General features: G+C 40.4%; 1 long non-coding RNA gene across 2 annotated transcripts in view; it reads right to left on the bottom strand.

The window, feature by feature from the left end:
* Positions 1–15,408, bottom strand: part of LOC135096734 (uncharacterized) — a 35,676-nt gene extending 20,268 nt beyond the window's left edge. Inside the window, exon 1 of one of the 2 annotated variants that reach the window (XR_010264976.1) lies at positions 15,217–15,408. This is a non-coding gene — a long non-coding RNA (uncharacterized LOC135096734). Of the gene's footprint in view, positions 1–361; positions 516–15,216 lie in introns of those variants that run through there. The other variant, XR_010264977.1, reaches the window with a different exon arrangement.
* Positions 15,409–16,137: the final 729 nt, after the last annotated feature.

The following is a 16,137-nucleotide window of genomic DNA, read 5'->3' as shown; positions in this document are numbered from 1 at the left end:
AGAGAGAGAGTTGCAGAATCTGGAAGAAAAGTACAATACAATCGGCTTGAACGACTTACGTGGTCAAATCATTGGTGTGTTTGTGTGTGTGTGTGTGTGTGTGTGTGTGTGTGTGTGTGGCCAAGTAATGTCTTAACACTTTCTTCCAACAGCTTTGCAAATTTGTATCGAAAAGAAGACACTGAACATTACAACGTAAACACACACACACACACACACACACACACCATCATAATTTTTCTACTACTACTACTACCACTACTACTAATTATAATAATAGTGATACCACCACCACCACCATCACAACATACATACATGATCATTATCACCTGGTACACTCACCGTTCAAGATACACTTTACCTTTGACATTACACTAACAACCTTACAACCTCGCGCAAAGATCAACACTGGGCTCCAAGACTTCACCACCTTCAGAGCAGCACATCACCAAGTTAGCGGGAACGTAATACGGCCACCAGCATTACCATCACCAGTTTTAAGAGCGCAGCGCCTTATGTGAACCACCTCGCTTCCCCGTGATCAAGTTGCAGCCCTGAAGCATCAAGTAGTGTAGTTTGCTTAGCGTCACCTTTAATGGCTATCTCACCTCAAGTATCCGCATATCACCTGAAGAAGCCAAGTCAGTAGTGCCATCAGCCTGTTGCCACTACTTTATTCCCATCCGGAGTCTGAATTTAATAAGTCTCCCTTTCCAGTACCTACTTTTCATCCTTCAATGGCTATTTCACCACAAGTAGCCGTTCCAATGTCTTTCTTGAAAATGACACGTCAGTATTGGTATCAATTTGTGCTAGCCGCCTTAGGATTCTCCGTAGTCTGAATTTAACAAGTCCTTCCGAATACCTCCCAGAGTCACCCTTTCGTGTACAGGTTAGCACACCTACTCCTACCGTCTGCTCCTCACCATCACAACACAGCGTGATACGGGATATACAAGAGGGCCTGAAGTATCCTCCGTATGCTCCTCTGCATCACCCACACCCACATCCAGCGCCCCTTCACCCACAGCGCCTCGCCGCCTTGTCTCTCCATAGCCTGCGACTCACTGAGTGTTTGGCGACGCGCTGCTGACACATTATCTTGACGTCTCCCTGTCACACCTTAAGTCAGCGCTGCCTCCCCTTCCCTGCCACCACCACCACCACCACCTCCTCCCTCGTCTCTCCTGACGCTGTAAACCTCGTAAACAAGTCTTAAAACATATGTAAACAAGCAAGCTCGTCATGCTAGTTGCGTCAACTTCTAATTAGTCTTTTTAATTTACATTCATTAACTTTATTCTGTTGTTCGTGACTAATTATAAGCTTCCAGCACCACGGCCGCCTGTACGCTCTCGTTACCTTGTTGATTGCTACTGCTGTTGCTGCTGCTGCTGCTGCTGCTGTTTTTATAATTTTGTTCTTTTTCTTCTTATTATTTCTTTCTTTTTCTTTTCTTCTTCATTTCTTCTTTTTCTTCATTCCTTCTTCTTCTTCTTCTTCTTCTTCTTCTTCTTCTTCTTCTTCTTCTTCTTCTTCTTCTTCTTCTTCATTTCTTCTTCTTCTTCTTCTTCTTCTTCTTCTTCTCCTTCTTCTATGGTCATTATTGCCATCTATTCATCGTTAGTGGTGTAGCTAATATAATAGTTTTTAGTGTTTTATCTGGACAACTTTTAACGGCCTCTAGTGGAGATTATTGATATTTCCAAGTATATTTTCATGACTCCAGTGATAGTTTGAGTATTCTGCATCACTGGTAAAGACGCCTGCCTCTTAGACTACGATTTATAATTTCTGTAGCATCTGAATACAACTCTTATGAGAGACTAAAATGTTTATAAAATACTGGCCGCAGTGACTTGACTTTTCTTGCAACATCAAGTGGCCTGAGATTACTCACATGCTGCCATTAATCACGATTTTCTATATAGAAGAGCATTTCGAGACTTCACTTCAGAAAAAAAAAAAAAAAAAAACCTGCTGGGCCACCACGAAGGGAGGCCAACCATCCATGTCACTGAGAAATATAATCCATCAAGTTGAATATTAAAACTTGCGGGCGATACAGGCCAGAGATCACTCACAGGCTGAGACAAACTACGATTTTTTCATGGTGGGCCACTGCGAAAGGAGGCCAACCATCCATACCACTGAGAAATAAACCATCATACCGAACATCGAACCCTGCAGACGATACAGGCTGAAGATGAACAAAAATCACTACAGTGTGCGCCATAATGCGATTACAGAGGCCGAGTAGGGAAGCTGCAACTCTCCCCTCTCTATTTACTGTCTTTGTATTGGTTTGCTTCATGTTTTCTGTTATCACCCTTCGTTCTAGAATTGCCGTTTTGCACCTCAGGAGGGAAAGCAAGAGTGCGTAACATTATCTCCTTTAACACACACACACACACACACACACACACACACACACACACACACACACACACACACACACCTTAACACTGTATTAAGCCAAGCCCCCTTAGCTTCCTCCCTTCACTTCATCTTTTACGTCTTGAGGGAATGAATAATAACGAAAAAAAAAAAAGAAATATCAGGGTGGGTGCCGGGAAAGAAAATGGGGTCGAGGGTCAAGAGAAAACTTGGGTAATTAGGGAGGGTAACTGGGATATTTAGACTTCCCAGGAGAACTTTAAGCCTCCCCCACACACCACTAAGAAGAGCGGAGGAGTGAGGGGGAAAAAAAAGTGAAGCGAGAAGTGTGTGGTGAGAAAAGAGGGGAGAAACCTGGAGAAGAAAATATTAAGACGCTTTATGAAGTATTGAATAAAGGGACGAAGAAAAAGAGAGGGAGAGAGGGAGAGAGAAGAGGGATGGAGCGAAGGAAACAGACAAGGAAGGGGAAGTATATGATAAAAATAAAGTGTAAAAGAATCAATTTACATTTTTGCGCGCTTGTCTTGTTCATGAATTACGCTACAAGTGGATCTGGGCGGCGTTGTGAATACGTGGTGCTCGACAGTAATTAATTCCACTCGCTGAAAATGAGGAAAATAACATTACATGATTATAAATTATCGCTTCATTTCTTTCTTTTCTATTTCGAGGGATTAATCTGTACGGAAGGGAGGGAGAGGATGGGAAAGAGAGGGAGGGAGAAAGTAAGTGTGTGGGACAGTTGTTTAGTGAATGTTTGTGATGCGCGAATGTGTGTGTGTGTGTGTGTGTGTGTGTGTGTGTGTGTGTGTGTGTGTGTGTGTGTGTGTGTGTCGTGGATAAGTAGTGCAAAAATAGTTCAATTTCATGAGTATTTAAGTTGCATCTCGCCATGGTAAATATTTCCGGTGCCTTATTTATTTATTTATTTGTTTATTTTTTTTCCGATTAGTAAAGATTCAATATCTGGAGCAAAGGAAAAACTGCGTCACCAGTCACTATAACTTTCATCTCTGCAGGCTTTCCCAGGCATCTCTTGGGCGAGTCAAAAACTTTTCATTTCATTAACTCTTCTCTTTAAACTGACAGACTGTAAATCCTCACTCGTCTTCGTAATGTGGCATCTCATTTTTTTATCTTATATAGTTATACGATTATCAATGATTTGTACTTCTTTTAATTAAGTGTCTACAACTTTTTTTTTTTTACTTTGCGTCGTAATGTTGCATCTCTGTTTATTTTCTTCTCTCATAAGATTATCCATAATTTCTGCTTCTTTTAACTATATTATTTTTTTTCACTCTACGTCTCTTTCTATCTTCTATCATACTATTACTAATTATTTCTGCTTCTTTTAATTGAGTTTTCATTTTTTTTTTTTTTTTACACACTGCCGTAACATTGGATCTGTTTTTATCTTCTGCCAACATACGATTATCCATATATTAACTCCATGTTACCCAACACTTCCTGGCTAAGAACTGTCTGCCTCATCATGGACCCAAATTCAGGCCAGGGATCAAAAAAGTGAAGACCATCAAGCTCAATCCCCCAAAAGCCACGCCACCAAACTCACGCGGGAGGGAGTGATCAGTGGGTGAAGTATCTTAGTGACGCAATAAGTATCTGTTGCTCAGAGTTTTAATGGAGTGTTAACACCTTCACATCGAAACACATGAATCAAGCTTAAAAACTGAGGATTCTTTTCAAGGACACGCGGTTCATTCCAAAGTGTGTGGGCGAGTGGAGACAACTGTGTGGTGGGAGAGAACACATATTTCCTTCTGGAGTATAGCAAGTGTATGTGGGGGAAAATGTGAGGCAAGAAGTTCGTTATTAAGGCCAGTAAAATAACAATGAAAGTGATTCTCTCTCTCTCTCTCTCTCTCTCTCTCTCTCTCTCTCTCTCTCTCTCTCTCTCTCTCTCTCTCTCTTGCTCGCACGACGACACTAAGATGGAAAACATAAAGAAAAAGGGATGAAGACGTCTGGCCTCGCCTATAACATACACACACACACACACACACACACACACATTTTCAAACACATACATGAAAGAAGACTTAGTTCGGGGCTGTGGGAAGGCAGAGGGAGCAAATGTGAGGAGGAGGAGGAGGAGGAGGAGGAGGAGGAGGAGGAGGAGGAGGAGGAGGAGGAGGAGGAGGTGGAGGAGGAGTATAAGAAAACGGAAAAAAAAGGCCAGGAGGATGAAAACAAGAACAGGAAAGAAAAGAGAAAATAAATTTAAGCAGAAAGGAGAACATATGAGCTGGAGACAACGGTACTTACTGAATCCAGAGAGACAAAAGAACAGTTCACCAAGATTTACGTTCTTAGAAACCAAAACCTAAAAAGATATTTCCACCTTTTCGATGTGTTTTTTCCCACCAACAAGAGAAATGGGCAGGCACAATTTAAACTGGAAGATGACAAAGAAAAATAGAAATTATGTACTAAAAAGGAAGAAGTGAGATGAGTTTTTGGGATTTTTTTTTCTTTTGCTAAGAAAAAAAATGGCAGAGAAACTATTTTAACTGAGAGAAGATGAAGGAAATGCAATATATATATATATATATATATATATATATATATATATATATATATATATATATATATATATATATATATATATATATATATATATATATATATATATATATATAAAGCAGGAACTAAGAATTTTCCTGTTTTCTAATCCGTATTTTCTCCCCCGCCCACACACACACACACACACACACACACACACACACACACACAAAAAAAATATATATATATATATATATATATATATATATATATATATATATATATATATATATATATATATATATATATATATATATATATATATATATATATATATATATATATATATATATATAAGGAAATGGATGACGAACTAGGAAAGGTTGAACGAAACGAAAAAAAAAAAAAAACATGAAAAAAAAACTGGTGAATATACGAGCACTACATACACTCATTGACAATAAAAGAGAACAACAACAAAGAACCAATGACAAAGTGAAGGATGACGGGAACAATACTCATACTTCAAAAAGAAGGAGAAAGATGCTGAATACACAGGGGAGGATGAAGGAAACGAAGAAAAAACCCTAAAAAAAACACGGAAAAAGTGAATATACGAGTACTACATGCACTCTTTCACAATACGACATAAGACAACAAGGAATGATTGACAAACTGAAGGATGGGAACAATACTTGTATCAAAAAAAAAAGACAAAAAGACACTGAATATACAAACACACTTTTCCAATGCCAAGGTAACGTCAAAGTAACCAGCTCAGTGAGGATGACGGGAACACTCCATTCCACGCCCTAACGACCTGAGGATGCTGAGGCCAAGAATCCAGAGCAGACTTTTATAGGTACGTCCAGCACACAGGGGAGAAAAAGGAGAAAAGAAAATGTTCGTGAATATGAAAAAAAGACAAGTACCCAAGTTAGAAAATGTAAGAAAATTCCTGGCATGTGAAAATAAAACAAATGAAGGAAAGTCGTGATATCGAGACAAGAAGAACACAAATGAAACACGTGTTGTTGATGTTACTAAGAACTAAGTCTGTCTGTCTCTCTGTTTCTTTGTCTGTCTCCTTGTCTGTCTGCCTGCTTGTCTGTCTCATGTTTTTTTTTTTTTTCCAGTAATGAGGTTGAGTTAAGTGATGAAACTAAAACCATTCAAAGCAGAAAGGTCAATAACCCTAACTGAAAAGTAACGAAACTCAAAAAAATTTGACTATCAGAAAAAAAAAAAAAACTATATTCTAAGTGGAAGACATGCTTAGGGCGCCGATATCTTCTTGATTTTTTTTTTTTTATGTAGGAAGGACACTGGCCAAGGGCAACAAAAATCCAATAAAAAAAAATGCCCACTGAAATGCCAGTCCCATAAAAGGGTCAAAGCAGTGGTCAAAAATTGATGGATAAGTGTCTTGAAACCTCCCTCTTGAAGGAATTCAAGTCATAGGAAGGTGGAAATACAGAAGCAGGCAGGGAGTTCCAGAGTTTACCAGAGAAAGGGATGAATGATTGAGAATACTGGTTAACTCTTGCGTTAGAGAGGTGGACAGAATAGGGGTGAGAGAAAGAAGAAAGTCTTGTGCAGCGAGGCCGCGGAAGGAGGGGAGGCATGCAGTTAGCAAGATCAGAAGAGCAGTTAGCATGAAAATAGCGGTAGAAGACAGCTAGATATGCAACATTGCGGTGGTGAGAGAGAGGCTGAAGACAGTCAGTTAGAGGAGAGGAGTTGATGAGACGAAAAGCTTTTGATTCCACCCTGTCTAGAAGAGCAGTATGAGTGGAAATCCCCCAGACATGTGAAGCATACATACTCCATACATGGACGGATAAGGCCCTTGTACAGAGTTAGCAGCTGGGCGGGGTGAGAAAAACTGGCGGAGACGAGACGTCTCAGAACATCTAACTTCATAGAAGCTGTTTTAGCTAGAGATGATATGTGAAGTTTCCAGTTCAGATTATAAGTAAAGGACAGACCGAGGATGTTCATTGTAGAAGAGGGGGACAGTTGAGTGTCATTGAAGAAGAGGGGATAGTTGTCTGGAAGATTGTGTCGAGTTGATAGATGGAGGAATTGAGCTTTTGAGGCATTGAACAATATCAAGTTTGCTCTGCCCCAATCAGAAATTTTAGAAAGATCAGAAGTCAAGCGTTCAGTGGCTTCCCTGCGTGAAATGTTTACCTCCTGAAAGGTTGGACGTCTATGAAAAGACGTGGAAAAGTGCAGGGTGGAATCATCAGCGTAGGAGTGGATAGGACAAGAAGTTTGGTTTAGAAGATCATTAATGAATAATAAGAAGAGAGTGGGTGACAGGACAGAACCCTGAGGAACACCACTGGTTTAAGAGTAGAACAGTGACCGTCTACCACAGCAGCAATAGAACGGTCAGAAAGGAAACTTGAGATGAAGTTACAGAGAGAAGGATAGAAACCGTAGGAGGGTAGTTTGGAAATCAAAGCTTTGTGCCAGACTCTATCAAAAGCTTTTGATATGTCCAAGGCAACGGCAAAAGTTTCACCAAAATCTCTAAAAGAGGATGACCAAGACTCAGTAAGGAAAGCCAGATCACCAGTAGAGCGGCCTTGACGGAACCCATACTGGCGATCAGATAGAAGGTTGTGAAGTGATAGAAGTTTAAGAATCTTCTTGTTGAGGATAGATTAAAAAACTTTAGATAGGCAGGAAATTAAAGCAATAGGACGGTAGTTTGAGGGATTAGAACGGTCACCCTTTTTAGGAACAGGTTGAATGTAGGCAAACTTCCAGCAAGAAGGAAAGGTAGATGTTGACAGACAGAGCTGAAAGCCCTTCTTGCCCAAAAATTGCGTTTTCTGTCAGCAGCGCAGTTTAACTCTTTCACTGATATGATCTTCCTTTGTTAAGATTGAAAACATTGTAGAAAATGCTTACAGAAAGAAGGAAAGAGTGTGTGGAGGGTAATTTAAGAAAATGTAGTACATAAGAAAGTATCTAAAAAGTTGTAGACGGATACAGAAAAGTATTTGCCTAGCAGTGAAAGGATTAATATCCCAGATGGCACTGTACGCAGCAGTGCCCACTGCAAACTGGGCCCTTGTCTCATCTAAAGGGCAAATGAAAACTTGCACCATGCAATACAGGGAAATGGAAAAAAAGTGACATCCCTTAAATAAAAAAAATTAAAAAAAGAGGAAAGAAAAGCAAACTGGTGGCATCCAATCTCTCTTCGGGTCCCTTTACGAACTGATAGAGGGAACGCCGGCGGTAAATAATGATCGCAGGAGAGGAAAGCTAACAAGATAATGAGATTCAGGTCCAGACAGCAAGCCAGACAGACAGGCGCTTTGACACCCAACGTACCCATGTTTAAGGATGGTGGCGACGACAGTGGCAGTGGCGGTGGCGGTGGCGGTGGCAGTGGCGGTGGTGGTAAAACAAGCGATGGGTAAATGGTGGCGAGGGAGAAGGCGGAAATGGAAGCAAGGAAAAGATAAGGATGAAAAAAAAAAAAGTGCAGCAATTTCCCCCGCGAAATTAGATGAACGAGATAACACTTGGAGAAGAGACACGTGGGAAATTAGAAAGGAAAAGAGAACAGAAGAAAAGAAAAGGGAAGAAAAGAAAGGAGAGAGAGAGAGAGAGAGAGAGAGAGAGAGAGAGAGAGAGAGAGAGAGAGAGAGAGAGAGAGAGAGAGAGAGAGAGAGAGAGAGAGACTTTTACATAAATTAGGTACAAGAAAAAAATAAGGCACAGGATTAAAGATTAGGGTATGTAAAATAAACTTTGCTAAATCTGCAAAAAAAAAAAAAAAGGTAAAGTAATATGTAAATCTGTAAAAAAAAAGGCAAAGTAATATGTAAATCTGTAAAAGAAAAAAAAAAACATAACCAATATATTTATATGTACAAGTATCTGCTTGTGGCATATATCAAGCTGCACTCAAGAAAGAAGAAAATATTTTGAGAAAGGCAAGCCAAAAGAAAGAAAGAAAGAAAAAAAAAAAAGTAAAGACCAATCCAATTGGAGATAATTTTCCACTCTCCATTTCCCCCAAGAATCTCTGTACTTACCTCATATGAATACCACAATATTTTCTTTTTCTTTACTTGCTAACTCTGTCTGTTGTTGCTGTTCAAAACATTCACCTCACTTCCTTTACACAACTCTCTGATCCTCTACAGACTCCCACATGGTGCCCATAACCACCTGTGGCAGTGTTATCTTCAGTATTTTAGGATTGAGGCCTTTCTGTGATAGTTCCTTATTTCCCGAAAACTTGTTACAACACTTCTCTATCGCTCTCTCCACCTTCTCTCTTCGTCTTTCCGGTATTCATAGTTTTCTGTCTTTCATTAATATCTCCCCCCTACCAATTTTGTTGATTAGATTTACTTAACATTGTCGTCCTTTATGCCTTATATTAAATTGCAGAGAATGAGTGTAATGAATCTTTACATATTTTATTTCTATTTAGTTGATAGTCTTTCAGCAAGTGTAGTAACCAAATGATGATGATGATGATGATAATGACGTATAGGCTGATAATGACAACAGTCTCTATAAAACTTATTTCATAACTTTTTAGCTTAACTTAGTTCATTGTTTTTATCTATATATTTATCTGCTTTTTACTTGATTTTTTAAATTTTTATTCGAGTTTATTTGTTGTTGTATTTATTTACTAATTTACTTATTCGTTCATTCATTCATTCTTTCTTTCATCCGTTCGTTCATTCACTTGATATCTTTATCTTGGTAAACGCTTAATTTTTTTTTTATATCTAAACAGCACAATACAGCTTGGAACCGCTTTACATATTTGATCAGACTATACACTATTATATAAACACAAAAACTGACACGCTTCCTCCACGTAAATTAAATGGGTTTGAATTTATAGGTAAAGAGATGGTTCACACTCCCTCCTCCTCTCGAAGGTGTTATTTGTTATAGAAAGGGAAATATGTAAGCGAATATATTACTTCCTCGTGTTGCCCGCTGAGATAATTTAAGACTGCCATTGGCTATAAATAACACTTGAGGTGGTGGTGTACGTGAGGTGCGCGGTCAGGATTCCTCTTAACATAATCTATATTCATTTTTCTTCGTGTTCTTTGTTGTGTTCGTGTGGTAGATTTGCCATTTGTTAACGTTGAGGGGCAGATCCCATCAATTCTTCCACCTTTTGTAATTCTTTCCTTTGGATTACGTAGAGTAGTTTACATCATTCCGACACGTATTTATTGTTATTCATTGTATCGTCCTTTTCATCGTCGTTTTCACCGCTTATCGTTGCTCTTCTACGTTATTTTCAACATCAATTCTTCCTCCTTTTGTAATTCCTTCCGTTGGATTGGAGTTGTTTGTCTCATTCCGATATGTATGATTTTGTTATTCATTGTATCGTCCTCCACATCATCGGCCTTTTCATCCCCTGTCGTTGTTGTAGTTCTTTTCAACATTAAATAGGGTAAAGTGGAAGGGTGTGGGCTTGACCAGGCGCAGGAATTATACAACATCAGCCGGACGGACAAGATCATTGGATAAGTGAAGGAGTGAGGCAGCCAAACCTCTTCAGGCTCGCCTCTTCATATCACATCGTCACGTATCCTTTCATAATTTCATCACCCAGAAGGCACCAGTGATATGAATACTCTCTGCGATGTTATTCAAGAGGTTGTGGTGGCAAGGAGTCAATTTGTAATCTCTTAATCCGGTGATAAAGTGACTGGTTAAGATTGAAATTTCATCACTATTGTCATTTTTTTTTTTTTTTTTTTTACGATTTCAGTGGTGGATAAATTCTTCTCCTGACCTTCTTCACTCATCTGTCGGTTGCCTGCCCATTAAAGGTCATTCCTACAGAACTTTTTATTTTATTTTTCCATTTTTGTATCCGTCTGCACTACCGTCATTTTTTTTTTTACGATATCTTGGTTAATAAAATAAAAGCAAACACGTTGCTCTCCCTTACAGAGATGACTCTTCACTGCCTTACCCACCCGACGAGTGAAATAAAATGCCAAACAGCGACAAGTACGGACTCACCCTCTCCACTCTAATATAAAATGAGAAGCAAAGTCGAAAGCATTTCCTTTAGCTTCACACCCACGCCACTCCCAATGGCTCAGCGCTGTCATGAGTCTGGAATAAATCACGAGGAAGAAGTTTGTTATGCTGGATCTCTTTCGCCTCATGTCAGCCTTCGAATCTCTGAGAAAAAGAGGCGGATGTTTAAGATTCTTTTTCGTTCTGAAAGGATATCCTGTTCGTATAGAAGCTGACTGATGTGTAATTACCGTCTATTTATCTGTGTGTGTGTGTGTGTGTGTGTGTGTTATATCTTTGTAAATAAGAAAATAGAACGAGATTTCTTTTCTTCTTCTTGTCTTATGACACAAAGATGAATGAAAACTCAGAGTTGTTTCTTATTTATTGTCTCCATATATTTTGTTATTTGCATTTCTTTGTCATAAAGTTTGAGTGAGCATCAAACAGTTTTTACTGTAAATCTGCATTTATATATCGTTTGATTCTACTTCGTTGTAAAGTAAAAAGAAAAAAAAAGTTATCTCAGTTTCATCAAAAAGTTTGCAAGGTGTTCGAGTCAGCAAACTTAATGCTCTGAAGGCCACGACTGTACTTAATGCTCTGAAGGCCACGACTGTACTTAATGCTCTGAAGGCCACGACTGTACTTAATGCTCTGAAGGCCACGACTGTACTTAATGCTCTGAAGGCCACGACTGTACTTAATGCTCTGAAGGCCACGACTGTACTTAATGCTCTGAAGGCCACGACTGTACTTAATCATGACAGCTCCCTGACGTCACTGGTAAATCTAGTATCACACCACCACATTCCCCACGACGTCATCGCCGCACCAGATATCACGTTCATTTCGGAATGCTTATTAGTATCAAGCCACGACCTTTGAGCCTCACGCCACCACATCCTTCACATAAACGACCGCCGCTATCAGTTACCGTTATTAATCATGTTGCTCTTTATACAAGCTTATGAAAATTTATAATGCTATTAGTGGTTCAGCTACCCTGTGTGTGTGTGTGTGTGTGTGTGTGTGTGTGTGTGTGTGTGTGTGTGTGTGTGTGTGATTTCCAAAATTCGAAGATTTGCACGCTTCACAGTATTCTTTTATAAACAATGGTGAGTTTTTAATTTTTCAAAGCTACGTGGTAATTCGGCAATAACAAATACTTCACTTGATCCAGTATTTGTAAAATAATCCCAAAATATACACGATAATGGGCGCTACTACTGACGCCTAAGCCTCTACACTGTATCTTCCACTAAGAAATATTGAATACACAATTTTCTCACTCGTTTGAACAAATAGCCACATATATATCAAATTAATGTAGTTTTGTACATACGCTTGAGGAACACAGCTCAAGTCTTTTATTTGTTTCAGGATCCCTATACTTATGTGTGTGATTAAGTAGAGGCATCGTGCAAGGCAGCGGTTCAGGGCCAGCACGCCGCCATGTGCTGTCTCCATTGTTTCGTAACCTTGAAAGAAGTAATTGCCACGCCCATCACTGTCTTTGAAAAAAAAAGTATTATTTTTAATGATGTACTGCGTTACACTTTAAAGGCGCTGCTAAAATCCAGTCTGTAGTGATTCCGAAAAGTTCTAAGTATGAAGTCGTGTAGTGATGCTCAATATTCACTGATCATTATGTTGAAATTCATCGATTTACACAAATTGATGTTTTGCGCCGACACTTTTCTCTCTTAGATGGACTTCAAGACAAAAGCTACGAGTTCATAGCATACAGCCACAGCTCATACCCAGTGACACTCAGTAAGTCAGACTGTATCAGATTGTTATGGCTCGAGTTACAAAGAACCGTGAGCCTTGAGTGTCCTGTCATGGGTTTGATCCCTGCCACCTCCTTTTTACCTGTATGTTATTTATTCACGAGCAATCCAAGCGCTCTAAAACACGCTCATTCTCATAAATCTGGATCAACCATAGATGTTTCTGATATTTCGTCTGTTCCAAGTTATGCTGGATAGTTCCTTAATATTTGTGTGAGTTTTAGATGAATGGTTTGCCAGAGATATGGTTGGCATTATAGTTCTATCGGTTATTTTATCTACCATTATTTTTGTTACATAGACATCACTCGCAGGCAGGTTATGCTTGGCTGATATGGAACATTCACCCGCATACTTACCTGCCAGAAAGAAAAAAAGGTCTGTAGATTAATTATGTCAGTTTTGTAATAGTATACTCGCTAATATAAGTGACTGATGAACATTTAACGTTTTTCCTTGAACTTTAATGTCCTATATATGATTTAGTATCTGAGAGAGAGAGAGAGAGAGAGAGAGAGAGAGAGAGAGAGAGAGAGAGAGAGAGAGAGAGAGAGAGAGAGAGAGAGAGAGATTCCCTTTCATACAAGCTGCGCCACTGTGTTAACATTTCATTATTGTCTTTCATTATTGTCTTTCTCCTCAGTGTCCTTCCCCTCTCTCTCTATCTCCCTCCCTCTACCTACCCTCCTCGCCCTCTTTCCCTTCCTCCCCTCGTCATACAGAACTGTAGTCTAATTGCATCCTTTGGTCCCTGTTTGCTCTCGAGTCCTGCCAATTCCATTACGTAATTATTCGGGCCATTATGGGGAGGATAAACAAAAAAAAAAAAAGAAGGCAATACTCAGAGAGATGCATGATGTTGTTTCATTTGGGTTTAATTTGACGAAGTGTTGCACGGAGGAGGGTATTACGAAGCCGGGCGTTGCGTTGCCATGTAATTTGTTCCTGCCTCGCTCCGTCATTTCCGCACCGCCGGGATGCTAATGTTGTAACACACGAGAGTGGCGCATTGCATAAAACTTAGATTAGACAGACTTGGGTAGGCAGAGGTTGGGATGACTGCTTGATGCTGCTCTCTCTCTCTCTCTCTCTCTCTCTCTCTCTCTCTCTCTCTCTCTCTCTCTCTCTCTCTCTCTCTCTCTCTCTCTCTCTCTCTCTCAGCATTACTTATTCTCTCCTCTTATTTTTTTTTTTTCTCATTTCTATCTTCTCTCCATATTCACTTTCCTCCTCCTCTATTTCCATTTCACCCCTTCCTCTCCACAGTTCTGATTCTCTCCATTACATTTTTATCCATTATTTATTCATATTCTCCCTTCCTCCACTCTTCTTTCCCTTACCTTCCCTTCTCTTCCACCCACTGCTCCTTCTTTCCTTCCTTGCTGCCAATTTCCCTCCTTTACCCTTTGTTTATTTTATTCTTTCTTTTATATTCCCTTTCCTTTCTTACTTTCCTTTCCTCCTTCCATCGTTACTTCTCTCTTAACGTTTGAGTTCTCCCTCCTTTCACTCCTCCTACAGACGATGAAAGGGAAACAAGGGGAAAAAACAACGTGCCCATGATTACTATTCACTCTGACTACCACCTCACTCCTTCCTTTCCCTGCCACCCACACTCCACTGAAAACATTATAGAAACTCTCATGCAAGAAATACGTACATATTTCTTTTTATGTGTGTGAGTATGTGTTGCTGTATTTTTTCCTGTGTACTAGTAGAGGCGTTTCAGAAACTGGAGACGTGAGAGAGAGAGAGAGAGAGAGAGAGAGAGAGAGAGAGAGAGAGAGAGAGAGAGAGAGAGAGAGAGAGAGAGTTGATTAGCTAGTTACTTGACAGACAGACAAACAGACAAAAAGCACACACATCAAAAATTACTCCAAAAGGAAAATAGACAGACAGACAGACAGACAGACAGACAGACAGACAGACAGGTATAAAGACATTAACTTTATCAATAGGAGACAGTAAAACAAACAGACTACGACATAAACAAACAAAACACTAAAAGATACACATACAAACATACAAACAGAAGAGTAAGGAGAGGTAGACAGACAGGTAAGCAGAAGAGGCAGGACAGATAGACAGATAAGCAAACAGGACAGACAAGGAAGGAAGGAAGGAAGGAAGAAGAGCGCAGGATTGTTTGCTTGTTTAAGGGAGAAGTAAAACAAAGCCCCACTTCAGAGCCCTCAGCCCCCCTACCCTTTCTTTTTCATCAGCTTCCGAAGTGTGAGAAAGAAGTCAGAGAGAGGGAGGGAGAGGGAAGAGGAGGAGGAAGTGAGAGCAAGTGAACAGGGGAAAGGATATAACTGAGTGAAGGGTGGATGGATGGAAATTACTGATGATGGAAAGGAGGAAGAAGAGAGAAGAGCGAGGAGGAGGAGGAGCAAGAGGAAGAGCGTTAGTTGAAGGTTATTGTAAAAACAACTATAACAAAGCTGCACATTTACATCACCTCAGACAGGGCACACACACACAACGAGGGCCAGGTCAGTGGGAGTGCTTCTTAATTAAGGTTAGAGGACAAGTTTGTCTCCACCCGAGGTTCTTCACTGATTAAAGTTCCATGAATGAGAGGCGAGATGAAAGTGTGCCGGAGTGGAGTCCCTCAGGATACATCGTTGGGTTTGGAGAACACCAACTCTCCTGAAAAAAAAGTGGTGTCGCTCGTTTTTAATTTCTAACCTCTCTCTCTCTCTCTCTCTCTCTCTCTCTCTCTCTCTCTCTCTCTCTCTCTCTCTCTCTCTCTCTCTCTCTTCCTGGCCTTCATTATCCTCCCTCTCTGACGCCTCCACCTCACCTCCCTTCACGTCAGCCTCTCTCGCCAACACGAGGCTCGCGACACCACACGGCAGAAGTGCGTCGCGTCCCACCATTGTGTTCCTCCCGTCATTCATACCTTTGCGCGAACACTGCGCCTGCTCACAAATGTTGTCTCATGAGCGGCTTTCGTCTGGGGAAAAATGCCTCTTAAATTAAGCTTTTTGAGAGGGCGAGTTACGGCCCAGACTCCAGAAGAATCACGGCAAAAGGCGATGCTCTTCTTACTTTATATATCACCGAACCCTAACGCTCTGGAACGCACGAGGGACACTGTAACAGAGGACACGTCGAGGGAAGTGCCAAAGTGTACAGTGACATATACATGGTAACTTCTGAACTGCGACACTGGGTGGAAGATGAAGGGGGGTGGCACTGAAGGAGGTGGAACAGAGAATGTGGAGTGCCTACTGAGGGGATGAAGGGAGGGGATCACGCAATGGGGTGTTGTATTTCAGAAGGAGAGGATGAGAGAGAGAGAGAGAGAGAGAGAGAGAGAGAGAGAGAGAGAGAGAGAGAGAGAGAGAGAGAGAGAGAGAGAGAGAGAGAGAATCAG

This window comes from Scylla paramamosain, unplaced genomic scaffold, assembly GCF_035594125.1.
Source record: "Scylla paramamosain isolate STU-SP2022 unplaced genomic scaffold, ASM3559412v1 Contig6, whole genome shotgun sequence".
Classification (NCBI taxonomy): domain Eukaryota; kingdom Metazoa; phylum Arthropoda; class Malacostraca; order Decapoda; family Portunidae; genus Scylla; species Scylla paramamosain.
Note: the sequence above shows the minus strand (reverse complement) of the source record. Positions and strands in the feature narration are given on the sequence as shown.